Source organism: Dama dama, chromosome 20, assembly GCF_033118175.1.
Source record: "Dama dama isolate Ldn47 chromosome 20, ASM3311817v1, whole genome shotgun sequence".
Taxonomy (NCBI): Eukaryota; Metazoa; Chordata; class Mammalia; order Artiodactyla; family Cervidae; genus Dama; species Dama dama.
The window spans coordinates 6,609,471-6,617,015 of NC_083700.1; the positions used below are offsets into that span (position 1 = coordinate 6,609,471).

The 7,545-nt window shown below is 41.7% G+C and overlaps 1 pseudogene; it reads right to left on the reverse strand.

The window, feature by feature from the left end:
• Positions 1 to 1,240: 1,240 nt before the first annotated feature.
• Positions 1,241 to 2,938, reverse strand: LOC133040046 (T-complex protein 1 subunit delta-like; annotated as a pseudogene).
• Between the last annotated feature and the right edge of the window lie 4,607 nt (positions 2,939 to 7,545).

The window sequence follows — 7,545 nt, forward strand, 5'->3', positions numbered from 1 at the left end:
AACATGAATGAAACCTAGGGAAATCATATTTATAGTTCTTTCTTCTTTCCTATTCCCTTCCCTCATGAGTCATTCCTGAGAACTAAGATCTTGCCTATCCCAGTCTCTCACTCCCTTTTTGGTGACTGCTTCATTCTTTTTGCTCTCTAGACTTAAACAATTTATTCTCCAAACTGCATTAAAAAATAAAACAATATAAAAATAAAAGCAGCCATGGTACTTACTCTTTAAAACAAGACAGAATAATAGAAATTGTATTTTCTTTTTCCACATAAAATAACTGAACACAGTATAGGAAAAATTATACTTTGGCCACCTGATGCAAAGAGCTGACCCATTTGAAAAGACCCTGATGCTGGGAAAGATTGAAGGCGGGAGGATAAGAGGACGACAGAGGATGAGATGGTGGGATGGCATCACTGACTCAATGGACATGAGTTTGAGTAAACTCTGGGAGTTGGTGACGGACAGGGAGGCCTGGCGTGCTGCAGTCCATGGGGTCACAAAGAGTCAGACACGACTGAGCGACTGAACTGAACCAAGCTGATACATACGTCACTGGACATCAAACAAATCAGGTGACCTATGATTGTTTCGTGTTATTGTATGGAGATTTCATGGGTCATGGTGTAAGAAAGGATAACTGATGGTGGTTCTAGCCCTCTGGCTGAGTAGAGCGGATGTTGTTGAGAAAGCAGGAAGATGAAGGTAGATAGAGTTCATAGGAAAGAATACTAGAGAAGAGAAAGTTGCACAGCTAGAGAATTTCAGAGACCTGCAAAGGGTTGCCCTTGAGTGTTTACTGGAGCAATGATCAACATAGGTGTGTGAGGAAACTGGCAGATTGGGGAAAGAATCATCTGAAAGAAGTAGAGGCAACATACCCACATTTAGGAAATGTTCCTGGCCCCACCAATAGGACTAGAAAAGCACATGATTTATGAAACATTTGAGTAGAATATACAGAGGAATATTGCCTCAATAGTATAAAATATTTATTTCTAGACTAATCATAATCTAGACCTGCTTAACAAATCTTAGAAACAAGGCCCCTCAAAGTTTAATTGATTTTAAAGTAAGTTAACTTTAGGAAAAAAAAAATTTAACCTGCTTTTGGAAACCATGTATTTAATATTTTCATTAAACTGTGTCAATACAAGTTCAAGCAATTGCAAACTGGAAGACCAGGCCCAGAAAAGAAACAATCTTTGAAACAACAAGGAATGCCAAGGTACTCTTCCACTCCAGCTGCACCATTAGTGGCCATGATCGTGCCAGTCAGCCAGTGTTAACCAGATTACCGAGTGTTTACCACATCATCAATTTTCAGAATGCTCCGGACAATTTCAGTTGCTAGAGTCAGCGCACTGACTGACACCAGGAGAGGCTGGACAACCAGTTCCTCCAGTATGTTGGAAACACCACCCTTTCGGACGTTAATACCTGTAGTTTATTCTCCTTGGGCATGCCGGCTTCTTAGTTCTGTTACAGTAGAAATGGGATTCAGGACACCGTTTTCAGCTAGTGTAGATGGAATGACTTCCATAGCACCTGCAAAAGCAGGAATGCAGTAGGATTCCGTACCACTCAATGTTCGTAAGTGTTCAGTTAACAATAGGGCCAACTCTATTTCTGGAGCACCACGTCCTGCAATGAGTGCTCTATTCTTCACTAAACAGCGAATAACGCAGAGAGCGTCATGGATGGAACCCTTAGCTTCTTCAATCACCGATTTGTTAGAACCACGAACAATTGTGACTGTCTTTCCAGCGTTTGCACAGCCCGTAATCTTGATCAGTTTGCCAGAACCATTTGAGCGGACCTCCTCAGCTAATTCGGCAGAACCCAGCATGTCAGCATTGAACTGGTCAACATGAACAACTGGTTTGGCTCCAATTGTCTTACAAATGAATTCAATGTCTTCTCTTTCAATATCCTTTACCACCATAATCTTCATTTTGTTCAGGAAATGTAATGCAAGATCACTAAGAGCATCTCTTAGAATAGACTTCTGTAAGAGAAGAACATTACATCCTGTTTTTTAAATTTGCTTCACTAAATTTAGAATATAAGCTCTCTCTTCTCTAAGCACTTGATCCATCTGAACATAGTCAGAAACCACTATTTGATTGTCCATATCTGTTTTGGGAGCAGATAAGCAGAACTGAATAAGCCCAATCAGCCTTTTCAACTCTGGTTATGCCAGAATTTGCTACCTTTTGAGTAAGAACCAGATCTTCCACCAACTCACAGTCATCAATTGTCCCACCAAGCTTCTTAACTATTTTAATATCGCTAAGATCTACACTAGTAGCTGTGGCTGGGTCAGTCACTTTCATCATTGCATCTACACTCACTGGAGAAAGGGGACTTGAATACTGAGACACAACCTTTGAGTTCAATGAAGTGGCCGCACTATTTAACAAAGTTTCTCTGTCACTCAGTTCCACAGGTCAAGCCATGTCAGTCAAGATTTCAATGCCCTTTTCCAAAGCCTTCTGGAATGACTCAGAAATGATGGTGGGATGAATCCCTTTCTGAAGAAGCTTGGTACAGCTTGGTACAGAATCCAAGAGAGAGCCAGCAATAATGACCACTGATGCGGTGCCATCTCCTGCTTCTATATCCTGAGCCTTGGACCAAGAATAAGCTCCACCAGCATTCTGGCCGCTGGATGTAACACCTGCATTTGTTTCAGAATGGTGGCACCATTATCTGTAATGGTCACATTACCTTTTCCATCTTGAATCGTTTTATCCATTCCTTTTGGTCCGAGGCTTGTGATAATAGCATCAGCAACAGCTTTGGCTGCAGAGATGTTGCTGAAGCGGTTGTGGGCGGGCTTATCACAGTCCTCATAGGCGCTCTTCCCGTGGCCGCCTGCAGCCCCAACAGCCCCGGGGGGTGGCCCGGTCCAGGGGGCTACATTCTCAGGCATGGCAACCGTACACGGGTCTGCGTGAGCTTGGGAAGGACGGATGGACACGGACTGCGGCTGACCAGCAACCAACCGTAAGTGCCCACCACCTTCACGAAGCTTCCAGAAAGTGGCGCCGGCATGGGGAGGAGGAGGAGCCAGGGCTAGAAAAAATTTTGACTATGTATAGGAAAACAAAAATATCCAGCAACTAAAAAGATAAAGTACAAAAACTAAAATGTCTGAGATGAATCATAGATTAGATTAGACATTGCAGAAGAAAATATCAGTAAGTGTAATACAATTAACAGTGGGAATAGTCCAAATTAAACATAGGAAGAAAAAACCAAATTTTCAATTAAAGCAATATTAGTGAGTTTTGAAAAGCCATGAGAGACATAATATACACATAAATAGAATCCACAGAAGAGAGGGGAGTGGTGAAGAAAAATATTTGAAGAAATAATGGCCAAAATTTTTGCTAAACTGGATAAAACCTATAACCTCACCGATAATAAGATTTTATAAACCCTAGGCACAAGAGGCATGAAGAAAATTATACCAAAGTACAACAATTTGCTCAAGTAATAAAGACAAAGGCAGACTGAGACAAAGGGCACATTATTTCTAAGGATCCAAAATAGTGTTTATTTTGTAAAAGTATTTTGTAAGAAAAAATTCAAGCAAGAACACAGTAGAGCAATATCATTTAAGTACTGAAAGAGAAAGATATCATTCTGGAATTTTATATTCAGCAAGAATAGTTTTCAAATTTGAGGGTGAAAGAAAGACTTTTCCAGATACATAGCAGTTGAAAGTAGTATTCATTATCTGCACACTTAACTCACAGGAGATGATAAAGGAAGGCTTTGGGGAGGAGGAAAACAATACCAGGTGACAATTTGAACCTCAATAAAGATATGAAGAACACTAGAAACAGTTGCAACTTGGGAAAATATACAAGAATAAGAAAATATTACTATGTAAGTATGTAACCTAAAATAAACATTTAAGCAAAAATAATATGAATGTAGTGGGATTTATAAAATATGTAAAAGTGAAATGTATGGCAATAATAACATACCAGACAGAAGGGGAGACACTGAAGTATACTACTATAAGTTTCCTATGTTATATGTGAAACAGTATATTGTCACTCGTAACTAGACTGATATGTTAAAAATGTATACCACAACCCTCAGATCATCTTCTAAAATAACATAGCAGATTTATAACTAAAAATTCAACAACAACAAAAAACACAATGACACTTTAAAAAAGCCATTAGTTAACCCAAAAGAAGAAAGAGTAGAGGAAAAAGAAATTGTCTTCTAGATAGAGTTAATCCTAATCAGATCAGTAATCACATTAAACGTAAATGGATCATATACCCCCAAATAAAAGACATAGCTTGTCAAATTGAATAAAAAGCAAGGACCAACATATGCTTCCCTTAAGAAGTGCATTTTTAACATAAGGGCACAATAGCTGGTGGTCCTAAGATGGCGAAGGAATAGGATGGGGAGACCACTTTCTCCCCAAAAAAGTCATTGAAAGATTGTTTGAAAGCTGAACAAATTCCACATAACAACTTCTGAATGCTTGTGGAGGACACCAGGCACCCAGAAAGGCAGCCCATTCTCTTTGAAAGGAGGTAGGACAAAATATAAGAGCTAAAAAGAGAGACAAAAGACTGGAGACCCTTCATGAGGGAGTTGTAAAGGAGGTTTCCAAACACCAGGAAACCCTCTCACAGGCAGGTCTGTGGGGAGTTTTGGAATCTCAGAGGGCAATATAGCCAGGAGGGGAAAAAAAACCCCACAGAGATTACATGCCTAACTGCAACTCCCAGTGGAAAAGGAGCCCAGACGCTCACATCTGCAGGCAACGAGTGGGTGCTGGACAGGCAGGTGTGGGCTGCATGCTTAGGGTAAGGACTGGGCCTGAATGATCTGAGGACAATCTGAGGGGGCTAACGTGAGACAGCAACCTAAACTGGGATAGCCAGAGAGAGGGAGAAAAAAGGGAGAGGGAGAGAGAACTTTTCCATAAAAAGATCTAAGGCACAACCTGTCTTGCTCACAGAACAAAGGACTGAGCGAATACCAGAAGAGAGCTAGCTGGCTGTGGACTGGCCCATCCACCACTGGAGACAGGGAGGCAGGCAGGCACTAGCCAGAGCCGGAAGGCAAGGGGCAAAATCAGCCCCAGGACAGCATCCTCCACCAAACTCTGAGCAGGCTCCCAGTTGCTAACCAACTCTTCCTGGGATCCTGGATGGTTGACATCCTCCGGGAGGGTCGCAGCCAGGGATCAGCTTCCCAGAAGAGACACAGGGCACACCTAAGATGGCGCTCCCACTGCGGACCCAGAAAACTGAGTGGCTGGGATGGGGGAGGTGATAAGATGTACTTCCCCCGACCTGGGGAGAGTGTGCTGGCCAAGCACCTGGTCACCTTAGCTGCTGGGACCTGGGAAGGGCACAAACCGCAGGACCAACTGAGTCTGTGCCCCTGTGGAGTACCCGAGAACCTGAACCTGAGCGGCTTAGACCTGGGAAGTGCATGCAACCCAGGGCCTGCTTTAGACAGTTCCCCTGCAGAGCAACCTGGAGCCTGAGCAGTGTAGACCGAGAAAACACACACGCCATGAGCGGGGGCAAAGCCAGTGTGGCCCAGACACTGCCAGCACTCCCCAATATTCCTCCCTCCCCAAAGGACAATTGAACAAGTGAGCCTTAGTAAATGACCGCCTTCACCCCCTTGTGTCGGGGTGGAAATTAGACACAGAAGAGACTTGCAAACAGATAAACCAAAATAAACAAAGAAGAGGGAACCGCTTTGGAAGTGACAGGTGCAACAGATTAAAACCCTGTAGCATTGACTACATTGGAAGGGGCTATAGACCTTGAGAAGAAGTATAAGCTGGAACAAGGAACTATCTGAAACTGAACTGACCCCACACTACCCTCAACAGCTCCAGAGAAATTCCTAGATGTATTTTACTTTTATCATTTTTCAAATTTTAATTTTTTTATCTTTAAGTTCTTTGTTACTCCTTTAATTTTCATTTTTAAAAACTACTATTACCTTGAAAAAAATACCCTATTTTTTAAAGCAAATTTCATATATATATTTTATAATTTTTTATGATTTTTTAAATTATAGTATTTTTGAGAGTCTAACCTCTACTCTAGATTTTCAATCTTTGCTTTTTGGTATTTGTTATCAATTTTGTACCTTTAAGAATCCAATCTTCAGTACCCATTTTTACTTAGGAGTGTGATTACTGGCTTGATTGCTCTCTCCCCTTTTGACTCTCCTTTTTCTCTCCCAGGTCACCTCTATCTCCTTTCTCTCCCTTCTCTTCTCTATTTAACCCTGTGAATCTCTTTGGGTGTTCTGAATTGTGGAGAACATTTAGGGAACTGATTACTGATTAGATTTTTCTCTCTCCTTTTGACTCCTCCTCCTCTCCTCTTGGTCCCCTCTGTCTCTTTCCTCCCTCTTCTCCTCTATGTAACTCTGTGAACCTCTCTGAGGGTTCCAGACTGCAGAGAGCACATAGGGAAGTGATTGCTGGCTAGATTGCTCTCTCTCCTTTTGACTCCCCCTCCTCTACTCCTGGTCACCTCTATCTCCCACCTCCCTCTTCTCTTCTCCATGTAACTCGTTGAATCTCTCTGGGTGTCCCTCACTGTGAAGAAACTTCATCATTAACCTAGATGTTTTATCATTGGTGCTGTATGGATAGAGAAGTCTTGAGGCTACTGTAAGAACATGACTGAAAGCCAGAGGCAGGAGGCTTAAATCCAAAACAAGAAAACACCAGCAAACTCCTGACTTCAGAGAACAGTAACCAACAAGAGCTCATCCAAAAGCCTCCATATCTACACTGAAACCAAGCTCCACCCAAGAGCCAACAAGTTTCAGAGCAAGACGTACCAAGCTAATTCTCCAACAAAGCAAGACTTTAACCCTGAGCATTAAAATACAGGTGGCCAAAAGTCACACCAAACCGACAGACACCTCAAAATCCGCTACTGGACACTTTGTTGCCCTCCAGAGAGAAGAGATTTAGCTCCACCACCAGAACACCGATGCAAGCTTCCCTAACCAGGAAACCTTGATGAGCCACTCTTCCAACCCCAGCCACAGGGAGGAACCTCCACAATAAAGAGGATCCACAAACTTCCAGCATACAGAAAGGTGTCCCCAAACACAGCAATCTAAACAAGATGAAAAGGCAGATAAATATTCAGCGGGTAAAGGAACATGATAAATACTCACCAAACAAAAGAGGAGATATTGAGTCTACCTGAAAAAGAATTCAGAATAATGATAGTAAAAATGATCTAAAATCTTGAAAACAAAGTGGAATTACAGATAAATACTGGAGACAAGGATTGAGAAGATGCAAGAAAAGTTTAACAAGTATCTAGAAGAAGTAAAAAAGAGTCAATCAATAATGAATAATGCAATAACTGAGATCAAAAGCACTCTGGAGGGAACCATCAGTAGAATAACTGAATCAGAAGATAGGATAAGTGAGGTAGAAGATAGAATGGTGGAAATAAATGAAGCAGAGAGGAAAAAGAAAAAAGAATGAAAAGAAATGAGGACAACCTC